This window comes from Monodelphis domestica, chromosome 4 (genome assembly GCF_027887165.1).
Source record: "Monodelphis domestica isolate mMonDom1 chromosome 4, mMonDom1.pri, whole genome shotgun sequence".
Classification (NCBI taxonomy): Eukaryota; Metazoa; Chordata; class Mammalia; order Didelphimorphia; family Didelphidae; genus Monodelphis; species Monodelphis domestica.
In genome coordinates this window covers 187,426,695-187,443,851 of record NC_077230.1, presented here as the reverse complement: position 1 = coordinate 187,443,851, position 17,157 = coordinate 187,426,695, and positions in this window count along the sequence as shown.

Sequence of the window (17,157 nt, the reverse complement as noted above, 5' to 3'; positions counted from 1 at the left end):
TACTAGCAGCAATGCAATCATCCAGGACAATCTAGAGGAATTTATGAGAAGGAATGATATCTACATCAAGAGAAGGAACTGTGGGAGTAGAAATGAAAAACAAAAACATATGATCAATCATATGGTTCAATGGGATTATGATTGGGGTTTTGATGTTAAAAGATCTCTCTATTACAAATATGAGTAATACTAAAATAGGTTTTAAACAATGATACATATATAACCCAGTCAGCTCTGGGAGAGGAGAGGGAAGGGGGATCTGTGGAATCATGAATCACATAACCATGGAAAAATATTCTAAAGAAATACATTATAACTAAAAAAAGAAAAGAAAAAAATTAATTGAAAACAACTAGCATACAAAATATAATATATAAAATTAATAAATTGTACTAAAATACTATAAGCTATTATTTTGCATATCAGTAATTGGAACAATCTATGAATAGCATGCAATTATAAACTCTCTTGGATTTAAGAACATTATAGAAAAATGCTTTGATTCAATTAACTACAAGAACCAGTGAAAAAGGAATGATGTATTTAAGCAGGAACCATTTATTCAAGTGTTTTGGGTGGAAAGGAAGCCCCTTTCAACCTGTGCACCTAAACTGAATTCTGTAACCTCTATTTAAGGAGGACAACTAACTTCTGTCCTATCTCCTCTGATGGCTCTTCTTTTCTATATTACTTACTATATTGCCTATTCCATTATAGGAAAACCTGTTTTCTTCTTTTCTTGATTCCTCTTTGTGTGGGTGAGCATATGACATAGATATAAGATGCAAAGGAGGCTGAGTGGATTGAGAGCCAGAACATATGGGGGATTCTGGGTTCAGATCTGGCCTCAGATACATCCTAGCTGTATGACCCTGGGCAAGTCACGTAACCCCAATTACCTAGCTTTACCACTCTTCTGCCTTAGAATCAAAACCCAATTTCATCTAATATAGAGGGTAAGTTATCTTTTTTAAAAGAAAAAAAATGAACACATTTTTTCTCTACTTGTTCCCGAGTTTTGGGGACAAATGGAAAATTAGATGAGCAGTTTTCAAATGTCAAATTTTAGTCCATTGATATCCAAAAGGACAAGTAAGTATTTAGATGAAAAATATTAATTAACTCTGTGCACTGGAAAATGAGATAACTATACAACTATGTGCAAAGGAAAATAAGAAATAAAAGTAATGGGAATATTATAAGAATGGGAATTAGCTAATATCTATTCTTAGAATTTACTATTTATTTGAATTAGTATCTATTCTTCAACTTTCTGATTTTTATTTACTTGCTCTTATCTTCAAATCCCTTGAACCACTATTGGTTAATGTTACATTTTGTAGGATAGAAGTTCTTAAGCTGAACTTTAATTGTTTTTAAAGAAAATTGATAATTGTATAATACAATTGGTTTCCTTGATAATTCTATGCATTTTTATTTTATGCATTTAGAAACATTATTCTGAGAAGTCAAATAGACTTTACCAGAGTGCAAAAAGGATCAGTCCATGACACACCAAAAGGTTTAGAATCCTTGGTCTAAGGAATTCCAGAAGCTAAAGGAGCAGCCACATGATTGAATCAATAGGATGATGTGCTTCCCTAGTTGACTAGAAATGGGCTTAGACTGAAGTGGCCAGATTAATTCATTGCCAATGAAATTTGGTTCCAGAGAGCCAGGCTGGAGAGGAAGGAAAATTTGCATATTAACTCCTTATTCTTGCATGTGTGTGTTTTTATCTGATGAATTTTCATGTTAGAATCCCTGTAACCCTACAAAGGATCTCTCCAAATGTTCTGAAAGGAATGTCAACACAGCACTTATTAGAGTTACTACAACAATGACTTCTCTAACTTGCTTTGATTTAGCGACATTACTTTTGGTTAAAAGCTTTAGGTAAGGCCACACAGTGACTGGTGATTTGGATAATTAGTAGGAATGACAGAGGCCTGTCTCTTTACAAGGAAGTTAGTGATGACATGCAATTAAAACAAACCGTGAGGGTGAAATCATGTAGATATAAGGAATATAATGGATCGGGTCAAGTCAGACAATATTTACCTTCAACTTCTCTTCCCAAAAGGAATCTATTTGTTCATTTTCAGTAAATTGTTCCTAAGAATGCTGGTTTTCTAAGTGCAACATTCATGCCTACAGTAAACATGTATTAAATGTTTCCTATTAAGGACAAGTCATTAAGGATTCAAAACCAAATACAAAGTGCCTGCTCTCATGGAGCTTACAATCTATGGAGAGTGGGAAAGATTGGTGGGGAATAGAAGTTGTAGACAAAGAAGTATACTATAAAGAGATACTAGAGGAAGAATGACAGAGCTCTTGTCACTTATTGTCTTCCTGAGCTCAAATCCGATCTCAGATACTTTACAGTTGTGTGACTCTGGGTAAATCACTTAACCCTGTTTTGCCTTAGTTTCCTCATCTGTAAAATTAGCTGGAGAAGGAAATGGCAAACCACTCCATTATCTTTGCCAGGAAAACCCCTAATGGGATCTCAAATAATTGGAGACAACTGAAATGACTCAACAATAACAACGAGTTACCAAAGCTACTTGTATTACAACAATAGTGATGTAGCTCTCAGTTCATCTCTTCGCATATGTATGAGACTGGCAAAACACTTTCATGTCCATGATCTCATTTTCCTGGGTTTATACTTATGATTTATTGGACCTTGGACAAATTCCTTTAATCCTCTGAGTCTCAATTTCCTAATCTGTAAAAGAAAAAGGTTCAATTAGATGGTCTCTAAGTTCCATTACCCCCAGGAAAAGTCTCTTATATTTGAGCCTTTACTCCAAAAAGATACCACTTATTCAATTCCTGGTTACTTTTCACCTAGATTATTGCAACAACCTCCTCATTGGTCTCCCTGCTTCAGTTCTTCCCATTGCAGTGCATTTTTTAAGCTGATACTAAATATATTTTCCTTAAACAGAGATCTGACCATGTTGCTCCCTTACTAGATAAGCTCCAATGGCTCTCCATTGCCTCTAGAATCAAATATGAATTCCTCTGGTTAAAATTATGAGTAATATTTTAAAATTTTATTTATTTGTTTGTTTGTTACATTAAAATAATTCCTTCCTTTCTTCCTCTCTCCCTTCTCCCATTAGCAAAGGCAACATTTGACAAAAAGATATATATATAAAACTATATCTTACTTATTTCAATTAGTTCTTTCTTTGAAGGTGGACATACACAATAGTTCTTCAAACAATATTTTTGTTGCTACATAATGTTCTTTTGGTTTTGCTCATTTCACTCTTCATAATTTTATATAGGTCTTTCCATGTTTTTCCAAAATTAACCTGCTCATCAATTCTTATGCTGAAGTAGCATACCATCTTAATCATATGCCACGACTTGTTTAGTCATTCCCCAATTGATGAACATCCCCTCGATTTCCAGTTCTTTGCCACCACAAAGAGAGTTTTTATAAATATTTTAGAACATTTTCCTTTTCTCCTGATCACTTTAGAAAATAAACCCAATAATGATATTTCTGGGTCAAAAGTCATACAGTTGTATAACTTTTTGAGCATAATCCCAGATTAATCAACCAAATGGTTGGATCAGATCACAGTTCCACCAATAATGTATTAGTGTTCCCATTTTTCCACATCCCCTCCCACATTTTACCCTTTTATCATTTTAGCCAATCTGATAGGCATGAGATATCTCAGAGCTGTTTTGATTTACATTTCAGTAATCAATAATGATATAGAGCATTTTTCACATAGCTATGTATATCACTGATTTCTTCATCCAAAAGTTGACCTCATATGTTTTGACAATATATCATTTGGGGCATGACATATTTATTCTTGTACATTTGATAAAATTCTTCACATATTTTAGATGTTAAAATAAAATGTTCATATTCCCTTTTAACAACATGACCTAGTTTTCCAGCTTTATTGGACTTTAAGTTCTACACTCTGCAACTTAGCTGAAGAACCTCTTTCTCCATATTCCACAGTTCATCTCCTTCTCTCTACCATGTCTGTGTTCCATACCTAGAATGTCAGTCAGCTGATAAGCACTTATTAAATATCTCCTATGAACCAGGCAATGAACTCAACGATGGAAGATATGAAGGAAGGTAAAAGACAAACTCTGTTCTTTAGAAACTCATAGTCTAATGGGAAGACAACTTGCAAAAAACTATTTCCAAACAATCTAGATACAAGATAAATTAGAAATAATCAAAAGAGGCAAGGCACTGGAATTAATGAACTTTCCTGACGAATGTCTCTCATAGAATCTCTTCCTTTAAGACTTAATATCAGGACTACCTTCTACATGAAGCTTAGTTGTGTAAGGGTTTTTGAATTAAATTGATACAAAAAACCTTTTGTCATTAAATTCTACCAATGGTAGATAAATAACAGTAGAATCTTTCCATCTATTGATTGCTTGTAGAGGACAGAACTGTTCTAGAATGGAGGAAATGTTGGACTCAAGTCAGGAACATTGTGTTCAAATCCACCCTCAGATACTGATTTACTGTGTGATACTAGGCAAATAATTGAACTTCTGCCTCAGTTTCCTCATCTGCAAAATGAAGATAATAATAGCATCTATCTCACAGTGTAGTAATGAAATCAAATGAGATAAATCTCTATAAAGCATTGAGCACAGTACTTGACACACAGTAGTTGCTTAATAAATACTTGTTCTGTTCTCTTCCTTGTACCCATGTGGAATCAAAATTGTTCCTTGTATGTTTTGTGTATGTGTGTCTGACTTATATGTCATTTTCTACTGATAGTGATGGACTCTAATTGTGAAGATTCTATATTATCCTTGACTAGGGAGAATCATAGAATTGGAAGGTATGTGCATTCCCTCTCCATTAGGTAAGACAATAGTTAAATCATCTAAGCATCTCTTCCTCCACCCTTTTCTCTCTCTCTCTCTCTCTCTCTCTCTCTCTCTCTCTCTCTCTCTCTCTCTCTCTCTCTCTCTCTCTCTCTCTCTCTCTCCCTCCCTCTCTCCCCCCTCCTCTCTCTCTGTCTCTCTGTCTCTGTCTCTGTCCTTCTGCCTTTGTGTCTGTCTGTCTGTCTGTCTGTCTCTCCCTCTCTTTCTCTCCCTCTCTTTCTCCATCTGTCTGTTTCTGACTCAAGGAATTTGGTTCTTTTGGATTCTAAGGAAACCTACTCCAGTTTTGGTCCTGCTACCAGAAAAGTCTTCCTCACCTGTGTCTGAAACTCTTTTTACTGTGGTGTGTAGGCTTGATTTCTATTTTGAAAATGAAGAATAGCCTTCAATAAATTCCAATAAACAGACCTTAGTGGCTGTTGTATAAACTAACTTTTTTGCCCATTCTTAAGACAAACTCACCTTTTCTGACTGTCAAAAGCAAACTGCTAAGTTTATGCTTACTTAACATCCAAGATATACTGACCATAATTCTCAGATCTATTTTCTAATAGCCTTACAACAGCCCTATAAAAAGTCAAGATAACCACAGGAGGAAGAGAAATTGCAATTCTGACACCATGTGCAGACAGATGTTCTAAAATGTGAACATGAGCAACTAAGGCAAATTTTATTTGAAGGGGATCCAATAGATAATTTCCCCTCATCATAATAGGTACAGAATATGGATTGAGAAGTAAAAGCTTAAAACTGGCGATTAGAGCTATGAAAACCTTAAAGGCTAGAGATCTTACCCTCCTTTGAGTTTTCCCCTCCTCTCCAAGAGGCAAGGGAAGGTCATTTTCCTATAATTCTTTTATTTTAAACCTATTAATTACTTGTATGTATTTGGTCTTAGTTCCTTTTCCACCATCAATCAATTTAAGGAAATTGTTGAATGAATAATTGACTAAATGAAAGACAATTCATTAGGGCAAATCCATAATGAAGCAATATGCTTTCTTGGTGTACTTTTGAGATGAATAGACCAAGAGAGTAAAAACCAGAGGGGAAAGAAACATCCTAACAACTGACATTTAAGCACATTGAAATTTATAAATTATTTTACCAACATTGTCTTATGCTAGCCCCATTATAATCTTGAGAAATAGTTACTTTGGATATCATTATCCCCATTTTTCTGATTAAGAAACTAAGGCTCAGTGAGGCTATGACTTGCTGAAGGTCAAGTCACAAGTACTATTTGTCAGTCTAATTGGATCAAGGGAGACAGGGAGGTAGGTGGGATAGTGCTTAGAGTGCTCTGCTAAGAGTCAAGAAGACTCATCTTCCTGAATTCAAATCTGGCCTTAGACACTTTTCCTAGCTGTGTGACCCTCAGTTTGCCTCAGTTTCCTCATTTATAAAATGAGATAGAGAAGAAAAAGGCAAACCACTGCAGTTTCTTTGTCAAGAAAACCCTAAATGGGGTCCTGAAGAGCCAGACATAACTGAAAAAAATCACTGAACAAATAGCCCATCTCTAGATGCAACATTTGATTCACTAAAACATGCTATGAAAGGACAAAGTTTAAATCAGAGCAAGAGAGGGCTACACAAACAAAACAAAATCTGCTAAGATTGACCATAGAACATAAGTGGGGAGAGCATAGTTTATCTACAACTACGCCAGTCACTTCAATGCTACACCCCATTAGAGGTGGCACTTTCCCCCTTCTGATGTCTGTTCCCTTATGTTCCCTCTTTAGGTCTCTTTCCTTCAACCCCTATTAAGTCCTGCCCTTAGAAATTCAGCTTTGATGATAGTCATTGCAATTTAGGTTAAATTTAATCTAATGTATTTTTCCTTTCCTAGGAATACAGTTTTTTTATTAGAAGCCTCCTCTCTAATTATGAAATAAAAATACTTTGTCCTCCATGAGATAAGTATCATGTGAGCAGAGAGGAGTCCATCCCTAAGTTGCTGATACTATCTATACCTTTGCCTATTTTTTCTATACATAAGGCCATTTCTGGAGCTTGCAGCTTTATGTAAGACAAACAAACAATAAATAATCCATCCTCCTGCTGCCTATCAGAGCTCTTACATAAAGCCAACATGCCTTGGGTCTGCTTTTAATTCTGCATACAGGCCACTGTTTCCCACTTTGAGAGAAGCTATAGAAACCCAGTTACTATTTTCCTCTCCTGTCAGGAACCAAAATGGAGACCAACAAAGCCTGGACCACAAGGAGTCAGGTTTATGGTCAACTCCCTGTCTTTATTATCAGCTGTTCACTTGTCTTTTTGAATTGGGGTGGGGGGGTTACTGGAGGTCTTTACCATGACTTTTAGGTAAATTGGAAAGCCAAGGTCTCCCTTCAGAGTCATGTAGCAATAGCAAGAATAGAAAGCTAGTCACTGAGTGCTTTCCTAATTATATTCTTGTTGCTGGAATTTGTTTTGCAATTAAATGGCCAAACCTTAGCCGTTCCACCTTTTGATCAATATTTTGTGAATGATTTGGGGCTAAATTTTATTTTTAGGGAGTTGATTATCCATTTGGATAATAAATGGTAACCTCATTATTTGCATTTGCCTGCCAGAACATAGTTACAGAAATAATTATTGCTTTAAAAATTATATAACCAAATATGACCCTGGAAAAGAGTTGAGAAAATTCATGTCACTTCATACTTCGCAGAATTAGTGAACTGTGAGAATGAAATATATTGTCAAACACAGTTCATGTGTTGGTTGATTTTGCTTTTTTTCCTCTTTTTAATTTTTTTAATGAAAAGGTATATAGGTCCCTGGGTAATAGAGAGGGATATATTTAGAAATAAAGAGCATATAAAAAATAAAAGATATTTTTAAAGCAATATAAAGCTTTCCAAGAATAATTTTGTAAGAGGTTTTGAACTCTTCTCAAGCTTTACTTTGCTTTTGGGGTTATTTCTGACACTGTTCCCCTTCATTGGCTAACCATAACTCAAAGATCAAGACTTTGCTCACCATTTGTGGGGAGGGGGGAAAGTGGGGGTAAAGAGGAAGTTTGGGACTCAAAATTTTAACAAATGAATGTTAAAATAGTTTTATGCATAATTGAACAAAATGAAATATAAAATATATATATGTATATATACTATAAACATAAATAATACATTTTGTCCTTCCATCAAACTGGACTATGGAGCTGATATGGGATTTGTTCTATAACAACTGTTATGGGGAGAGGCATTGCATTTAAAAGTACTTCCCCTGAAAAACCTGGTATGAGGCTATGACTATTGCAATAGTCTACTGGTTCAGCTCCTAGCCACAAGTCTTTCTCATTCTAATCCATCCTACACACTCAGTTGCCACAGTGATGTTCCTAAAGCTCCCATCTGAGCTTGATAAAATTCAGTAGCTCCCTATCACCTCCAGAATCAAATATAAAGTCCTCTATTTGCCAAGAAGAGCTCTGCATAACCTGTCTCACCTAACTTTCCAGTCTTAAGTCTTACTCCCACCTCTACCTCATCGCCTTACATCACCTCCGGTAATCCAGTGACACTGGCTTTCTTCTGTTCTTCAAAAAATAAACACTCCATCTTCCAGCTCCAAACATTTTCCCTGGCTCTCCCTCATGCCTGGAATGCTCTCCCTCCCTGTGTCTACCTCCTACTTTTGCTGACTTTCTTCAATTCCAAGCTTCAATTCCCACCTTCAATAGGAAACTTTTCTAGCTCCTCCTTAACTCTAAAGCCTTCTCTCTGTTGCTTGTTCCAAGTTATTCTGTAAATAGCATATTTGTGTATAGTCATTTCCATGTTGTCTCCTTTATTAGACTGTGGGCTCTTTAAGACAGTGTCTGGTTTTTTGTTTGGCTAGTTTTTTGCCTTTCTCTGTATCCTCAGTACTTAGCACAGTGCCTGGCACATTTTTACTGTCTGATCATCTCAGCCAAGCCCAATCCACCTAGTTGCCCAGTTTTTAAGGAAGGACTTCTTCCATCACTGGCTTGGTTGGATTAAGATGAATGGAGTTCAGAGGCTGGGAAAGGAATGTGATGTTCCATCCCTCCCCTCCTCATTGCTATTTTTGTTGACTTGTTTCAGACTTGTCTGACTCTCTGTGACCTCATTTGGGGTTTTCTCATCAAAGATACTGGAATCGTCTCCCATTTCCTTTCTAGCATATTTTACAGATGAGGAACTGAGGCAAACAGGGTTAAGTGTACCCAAGGCCACATAGGCAGTAAGTGTCTGAGGTCAGATTTGAACTCAAGAAGATGAGTCTTCCTAACTTCAGGTTTGGCACTATAGCCACCTAGCTACTCCTGTATGTGGTATATGTATGTGCACACATATAAATGTGTGTATTATAGGCATGAAAATATACATTTGCATACATATATACACACACACCATATATATATATATATATATATATATATATATATATATCCTAGATCTATGATTTCATTAAAATAAAGAATACTCTCAATTTCCATGTTAGGAAATTCCTTCTATCAATTCAGGGAGCTGAGCACCTCCTCTTTGGTTTATATGCTAGACAACTGCCTAGATCACCTAAAGATGAAGGGACTTGGTTGCAGTCACACAGCCAGAATGTAGCAGAAGTAAAACTTAAACCTGGGTGCCTCTAAATCTCCACTGCCATATTGCCTTCATATATGCATACCTAGAATTACTGAGTACACATGTACAATTCATTCAACAAGAATATATTAAATACCTGCTATTGGCCAGACACTCTGATAGGGGCTAGAGACAGACAAACAAAATGGACCCTGCCCTTACAGACCTTACAGTTCTATTAAGGAGGGGAGAGAAGAACAATATATGCCTGAGTGATAAAATTACAGGTATATATGCATATGTGCATGCATATAAATTCAAGTGTGTATACATATGTAACCATATATACATGTGTGTATATGCATGCCTATATAATTTATTCTTAGTGTTGGTTCTAAGACAGAAGTTGAGAGTTTAAAAATTTCAGAATAAGTTTTATGATAGTAAGAATAGTCAGTATTTATATAGCACCTTATTTGCCAAGTGCTGTGAATGTTATTTTCATGTGATCTTAACTAAAACAATGTGAAGTAGCTGCCATTTTTATCCTAATATTACCTATGAGGAAACTGAGGCTAAATCAGTTGCCTAGAGTCATATCCTTAGTCAGTATCTCTGCATAAGAGAGGGCACTAGTAGTGGGAACCTCAGGATACGTCTCATGGAGGAGATGGTCTTATCCTAGGGTTGGAAAGAGTTTCTCATTGCCCTCCTACAGTGAGTTACATGCCAAGATACTGGAAGATCTTGCTTCTTCTCTGTCTTCTTCACTGATTCCTTTTTACCATCTCTCTTATGCACCCCCAAAGTTCTGTGCTTGACTCTTTTTTGGATCTCCAACCTCATTTACTTCAATGGCTTCTCCTTCCCTTTATAAATCTAGGATGCATCCCCTCTTCTCTTGTACTTCATGGAATCCCTTGCTTCCTTCAAGTCTCACCTCGAGTATTACCTTCTACATGAAATCTTTCCTGATCCCCACAACTGCTATAGGCCTCCTGCCATTCCTAAAACAAATTGCACTTATTCTGCATCTGTGCATGTTTTCTCCCATGGTAGAATAAATTTCTTGAAAGCAGGGGCTGTTTTGTTATCTATTTGTTATCTATATGGTGTTTATGTAGCCTTGGCATTTAGCAATACACCATGCACATAGTAAGTGCTTAATAAATGCTCATTGATTGATTGTTTGATTGATATTCAATGACTTCCAATTCTGCAGCCCAGACTTTCTCCTATTTCACATAATAGGGTTGTTGGGAGAAGCAAATGAAATAAGAAAACACTTTGAAATGACCCAAGGGACACACATACTTAAGATGCTGTTATTTTTTCCAATGTTCCCCTCTAAACTAGAGACATGCTCAGACAGGCAGTCAATAAACATTTATTAAACATTCACCATCAGGTACATAGGCAGCAAGGTGTGGCAGTGGATAGAACACTGGGATGGGAATCAGGAGTCTTCCTGAGTTCAAATCTGGCCTCAAACACTTACTATCTCCGTGATTCTGAGTGAGTTACTTAACTCTGCTTGCCTTAGTTTCTTCCTTTGTAAAATAATGGCAAAACCATTCTAGTATCTTTGCCAAGAAAACCCCATGAATGGAATTGTCATGTTAGGATTCATGGAGCCACAAAGAGTCAGAAATGGCTAACAACAAAAATGTCTGTGTCTATGTCTGTGTCTGTGTCTGTGTCTGTGTCTGTGTCTGTGTCTGTGTCTGTGTCTGTGTCTATCTCTGTCTCCTGTCTTTATTTCTGTGACTGTCTATTTCAATGTCTATGTCAATGTTTCTGTCTCTGTCTTATCTATATGACTAGTATCTGGACTTATGATTTCTTCGAATAGAGAACTTCCAGGTGAAGAAACTCCCTCTACAAATGTAGATTAGCATTTTCTCTTTCATTTATGGTCTTAGAGAGATATCCAGAGCACTGATAGATTAAACAACTATCCTACAGTCATCTATTCAGTGAGTATCAGTCAGGACTTGAATCTATATCTTCCTGGCTAAAAGGTTATGTTATATATGTTATATGTTATATATGTTATACTCTACATGTTATACTTCATCAGCTCCATGCATACACACATCTATATGCCGGTTCACAAATCCATGTACATAATACATACATATGCACACATAATCATACATACATACATATAATAGTTTATGTTTAACACTAATTTGAAGGACAGTCTAAAGTGCAATGTAAGACAAAGTACAAAATTCCATACCTCACCTACCTAGCATAAACAGTTTGATTTGCTGGGTTAGCCAGAAAAGTAAAATGGAAAAAGATGGTCAATTCTAAAATAAACATTGTATTGGTATTTTGTTTTTCCTTAAATATTAAGTATTTTGTAAGCCATTTTTGGTTTATGTTAGACATTAGCCTTTCATTGAGAATTAGATATATACATATATTCCATATTTTTCTATATATATTTTCAGAGATAGATCAACAGACAGAGAAATAGATAGGCAGATATAAATAGATAGAGAGATAGATATATAGATAGACAGATGGATAGAGACAGATAGATAGGGAGAGAGAGAGATAGCAAGATAGGCAGATATAAATAGACAGACAGGTAGATATAGATAGATAGATAGATAGATAGATAGATAGATAGATAGATAGATAGATAGGCAGGTATAAATAGATAGACAGAGACAGACAGATAGAGTACATAGATAGATAGGCAGGTAGAGAGATAGAAAGATAGACAGACATATAGGTAGATATAAATCGACAAAGATAGAGGCAGACAGATAGACAGCTAGAGAGAACGATAGATATAGATAGACAGACAGATAGATACAGACAGACAGACAGACAGATAGATGATAGGCAGTTAGAGAGATATAGACAGATAGGTAGATATAAATAGACAAAGATAGAGACAGACAGACAGATAGATAGATTGATAGATAGATGATAGGCAGATAGAGAGATAGACAGACAAGATAGGTAGATATAAGTAGATTAGATAGATACATAGATAGATACATAGATGGATAGAATTTGGTTGTCAAAAACCCTGGATAAGAGTAGAATGAAGAAATATCAGTTGAATAATTTTCATTTTAAACAGAGGAAGACCCTTGCTCTTTTGCAAAGGAGTAAGAATGGCTATTTAATGGCCTTTTCAAAATGTTGCCTGTTCACACCCTTGTTGGTGATCCTGGTTTTAGAGAAAATGGTGGTGACAGGAGTGTTCTAAAGGGAGGCACTAAAGCTTGCCTCTGACTTTTGAGCTTTGTAATATTTGTTCAGGAGGTAGGTGGGTCCCCATGTTTTACAACTTTGCTAAAATGTTTGGTATCCTCTTAGATCCATTCAGTTGATATCATTTTTTTGATGACTTCTGAGCTAACCCTGTTGCTGAGAATTGATATAGTGATGAATTTTAACTAGGTCTCATTCAGACTGTGTAGCTAACATTTTTCTTTGAAATTCCTTGGAAGCCTTGTCTGCTTTATAGTTAGAATAACTAATAAGATACCCATGTGGGTATAGCCCCTGTGACACCAGCAGAACTGATTTGCATCTTTCCTTCATTTCAAATTGTCCATCCTTGAGCTTGGCTGCACTTGCTTCCCTCTAAATGGATGGCACTAAAGGAGACGAGACGTGTAGATATCTCTGTTTGTTTAACTTGGCTTGGTCTCTTTGATCTCATGTTAACATACCTTAATGGCAGGTAATGATTGATAATGGTGTATTGTAAAGTTCAGGTAATAAATACTGCTTAACTCATAATAATGCTGAATAATGTACTTTTTATGACTTGGTTTGATGGAAAATTTCCTTGTCAGCTCTGCCTAATTGTCCAAACAAAACCACCCATTACTTGAAGAAATACATGTCCAACCTAGACACATTAATCAGGGTCATGACTGGACTGCACAAAGGAATATAGTAACACTTCGGTTATCTTTTAACATAATCTTTGGACAACTGCCCTAATGTTAGACTATGGTTTAATGAGAAACTGTTGTTTACACTCTCTCTTTGTGACTCACGGACTGAGTTTGAAATCTCTCTGTGGGGGCTACAGGATACCAAAAAAAAAAAAAATGCTCGTGCCTTTGAGGTCCTTGGAGGTCATCTATGCTAGTGGTTTGAACATCAAAAGTGAGAATGTTATAAGCTAGCTTGCTGGGAGATCTTAGCAAAGGAAAAGGATAATCTTTTTAATTTTTTATTAGTCAATGTCTAAAGACAGTAAATATCCCATGGCAGAGAGATTAGTTACAAAGGTCTTTGGCGTCGAACTGTTGACAGCCTCGAATACTGTACATCAAAGTGTTTAAAGTGTTGGCACTTCCATAATGCCTGACTTTCTTTGAAGTCAGAGGACTGTGACAGAGACTGGAGTCCAGAAGGCATCTGGGTCAAAAACATGGGCTTTTGGCAAAATAAGCAATGGCAAACAACAACAAAAACACAACAAAATCCACACACAGAATACATTGTTATACCAGAGGAAGCCCAAAGCCCTACAGTTCTGGATTCTAGATTTCAGAATATCTGAATTCAAATCCAGTCTCAGACACTTAAATGGGCTATTATTGACTTTTGTGATTATGGACAAGTCACTTAACCATAACCTCTCTGGGTCTCAGTTTCCTTATCTTTAAAATGGGGATAGTAATAACTTTTATTTATGTAGGATTTAAATTAATATCCAACACTCCAAGAATTTTATTTTATAGTGTTTATTAATAATTACTTGAAGTAGAAGAGAAAAAGGAAATAGAAGTAAAAAAAAAAGGTAATTATCTAACAAAATATCAGGCCACGTGAATAGATTTTCCTGCCACTAAACTCACTTCCCCTCCACCAAACTGATCAGATCCAGAGAGCAAGAGGCAGGGCTACATAAAATTTATAACCTCCCTATGTCAGCATGTAACGTGAGAAGGAGAGTGGGGTGATGGGAATCATAGTTTTTAGGGTAGCAGATTCTAATTACACATTCAAATAGCACTTTAAAATTTGCAAAGCATTCTAACTTTATCCTCATAACAAGCCTGAGAGATATTATTGTAATATTTATAGGGAAAGATGGGTGGATATGAAGAATAGGGGATACGGAAGGTTTGTAGCAGGGAATGGAGGAGTTGAAGGGAAAGAGGGAATTATGGCTTCTGGTGAGTCAAAAGGAGAGAGATGCCCCTGCCAAAAGGCTATTTTTGAACAAAATGGGGTGTCTGAGAAATGAGCCACTTATGATAGCCTGCGGGGATGTCCTCTCTATGGATTGACACCAAAGATGCCCTAGAGCAGGTAAAAATACGGACCCTCCTGAGGGAAAAGCCTTTCACCAGACTTTGGTCACCCATCAGGGGTCCAATAAGGACTGTTTGTAGTTGAATGACTGAACTGAGGTTCAGCTCCCTCTATGCCCCAGAAAAGATAGTCCACTTATCTGACTGTGATATTCAAATAAGATAAATTTTAATAACCAGTTCTGATTGGAGAGGTATCAGGGAAGAGGGTAGAGGGATTTCTCTAGATAAGGTTTGAGTCTTTCTCAGCTTTGGAGCTGAGGCCAGGCCTCACAAGCTGGTGGAGGGTTTCTCTTATTCCTGTCTATGCAATATCTGTGCTAGTTTTCTTAATTTCAAAATCTTAGCAGTAGACAGCAAGCAACAAGAAAAGTTCTGACTTTAAGAGCTGGTTGGACCTGTCTCTTTGGGCTGAAGAAAATAGAGGGTTTTCTATCCAGAGAAGAAGAAAAGCTCCTCCCCCTTCCAATGCCAGGAAGGAAGTCCTAGTCACAATACCAACTGCTACTCCCAGTTGCCCCTTCCCCTGTCAACTGTCAGTCTTGTCAATTTCTTCTCTCTCTAGTATTCCCACTGTTGCTTATTCCAACACAGTGACAGAAAGTCCAGAACTTGTTTTAGTTTCCTTTCTACATTATCCTATTTTGTAATAAAAGACTTAAGTATCAAGATCATAGCATTAATAAGTGTCTGAGGCTAGATTTGAACTCAGGTCTTCCTGACCTAATTGACGCCTTTCTCATAGTCTTGCTGTAAGGGTCAAAGTAATGCAGATAAAACACTTTACAAACCTTAGAGCACTATACTGATGGAAGCTGTTATTAACCAATAATCAGTTACCTGGAAATTTTTGGTTTGCTTTGAAAAACATGAAAACTAGTCAATTGGTGTCCCCAAATGAGGTGATGACTAGATCTGCTGCAAAGGTTTATTCAGCACTCTTGGAGAAAGAGAAAGTGCTGCAGATTCCAGCTTAACTGTCATCTTATCTGGGTTTATTTTATCTCGCATTTAAAACAGGAATTTCTAATGAAAGCCATAGCTGATGAAAAATTCCAGGCCTTCTTCACTGCAATCATTTCATTTTCTTTCATGACTAATCTCTAGAAATGACTTATTCCTCCAGCAGTTATACCTTTATGACTTCCTCAGGCATAAGGCACTTAGGCTTGCTCATTAGGTTGAATAACACACTCCTCCCACTGCCTGCCCCCTGCCTTGAGTCCTTTTTTCCCCAAGTATCAAATCTTTCAAGGTGACTTTCCAGTTAACAATATCTGTTATTTTTCCTTACAGTCTGATGATTCATTCCATGTACTGGTTCTGTCTATTTTTGCAGAGGTTGTTGGAGGATTGCAAAATTAAAAGGCATCTCCTTTTAGGAATTTGGCTTATTCAATTTGTATGCCTCCTGGTGTCTCAGGAAGATTGATTTGCTTGTTTCTTGGAATTTTAAAAAAATGTATTTTTTTCATTGTTAAACACAGAAGAACATAGCTAAAAATCACATCACCGTAAACACCCCCTGGGTCCAGACAATAACCTGAGCTAAGCTCTGCATGCATCAAACAGTAGTGGTACCACAAATAGAGTGAACCCAGCTGCCATCCTTTGGCTGCTTAAATCATGCAGCTGTTTCACTAGACTTCCCTCCATGTAGATCTCAGATGGGTATTTACATCAGAATAATGCAAAGATCATAGAAATGGGAACACTTGACCCATGCTTTGGGTGAAAATATATATTAAAAAAAGACAAATATCCTTCTTTAGAAGAACTTATCAACAAACATTTATTGATTTATTATCATTAATTGTTACAAATGATAATACTATCTCACATTCATAATAATATTCTAAGGTTTTCAAAGCTCCTTATATCTATTATCTTGTTTGATCTCACAATAACCCTATGAAATAGATACTATTATTATCCTCTTTTTACAGATGTAGAAATCGAATCTAGGAAAAGCTAAGTGATTTGCTCAAGATCACCTAGCTAGTAAATGTCTGAGAAGGGATTTGAACCCAGGTCTTTCTGACTCCAGGCATTCTGTTAGGCACTGATACTACAAAAAATAAACAATCCTTTTCCTCAAGGATTTTATATTTTATTGGGCAAGAGAAAGAGAGACAAAATCAATTCCTTTGGTTTTGTATTTCTTATATTTTTATATTTTAAGGCCAAATTCTCATAGGCAGATTAGATAGATAATAGAGAATATAGAGAAATATATTAGATCAAGATAGATTAGACAGATTATATAGAAAGGATATTAGATCAGAATATATGGAAAAATAGATGGATGAATGGATAGATAGATGGGAGAATGGATGGATGGAGAATTTTGTTAAGCATTTGCTATGTGTCCAAAACAATGTTAAGTA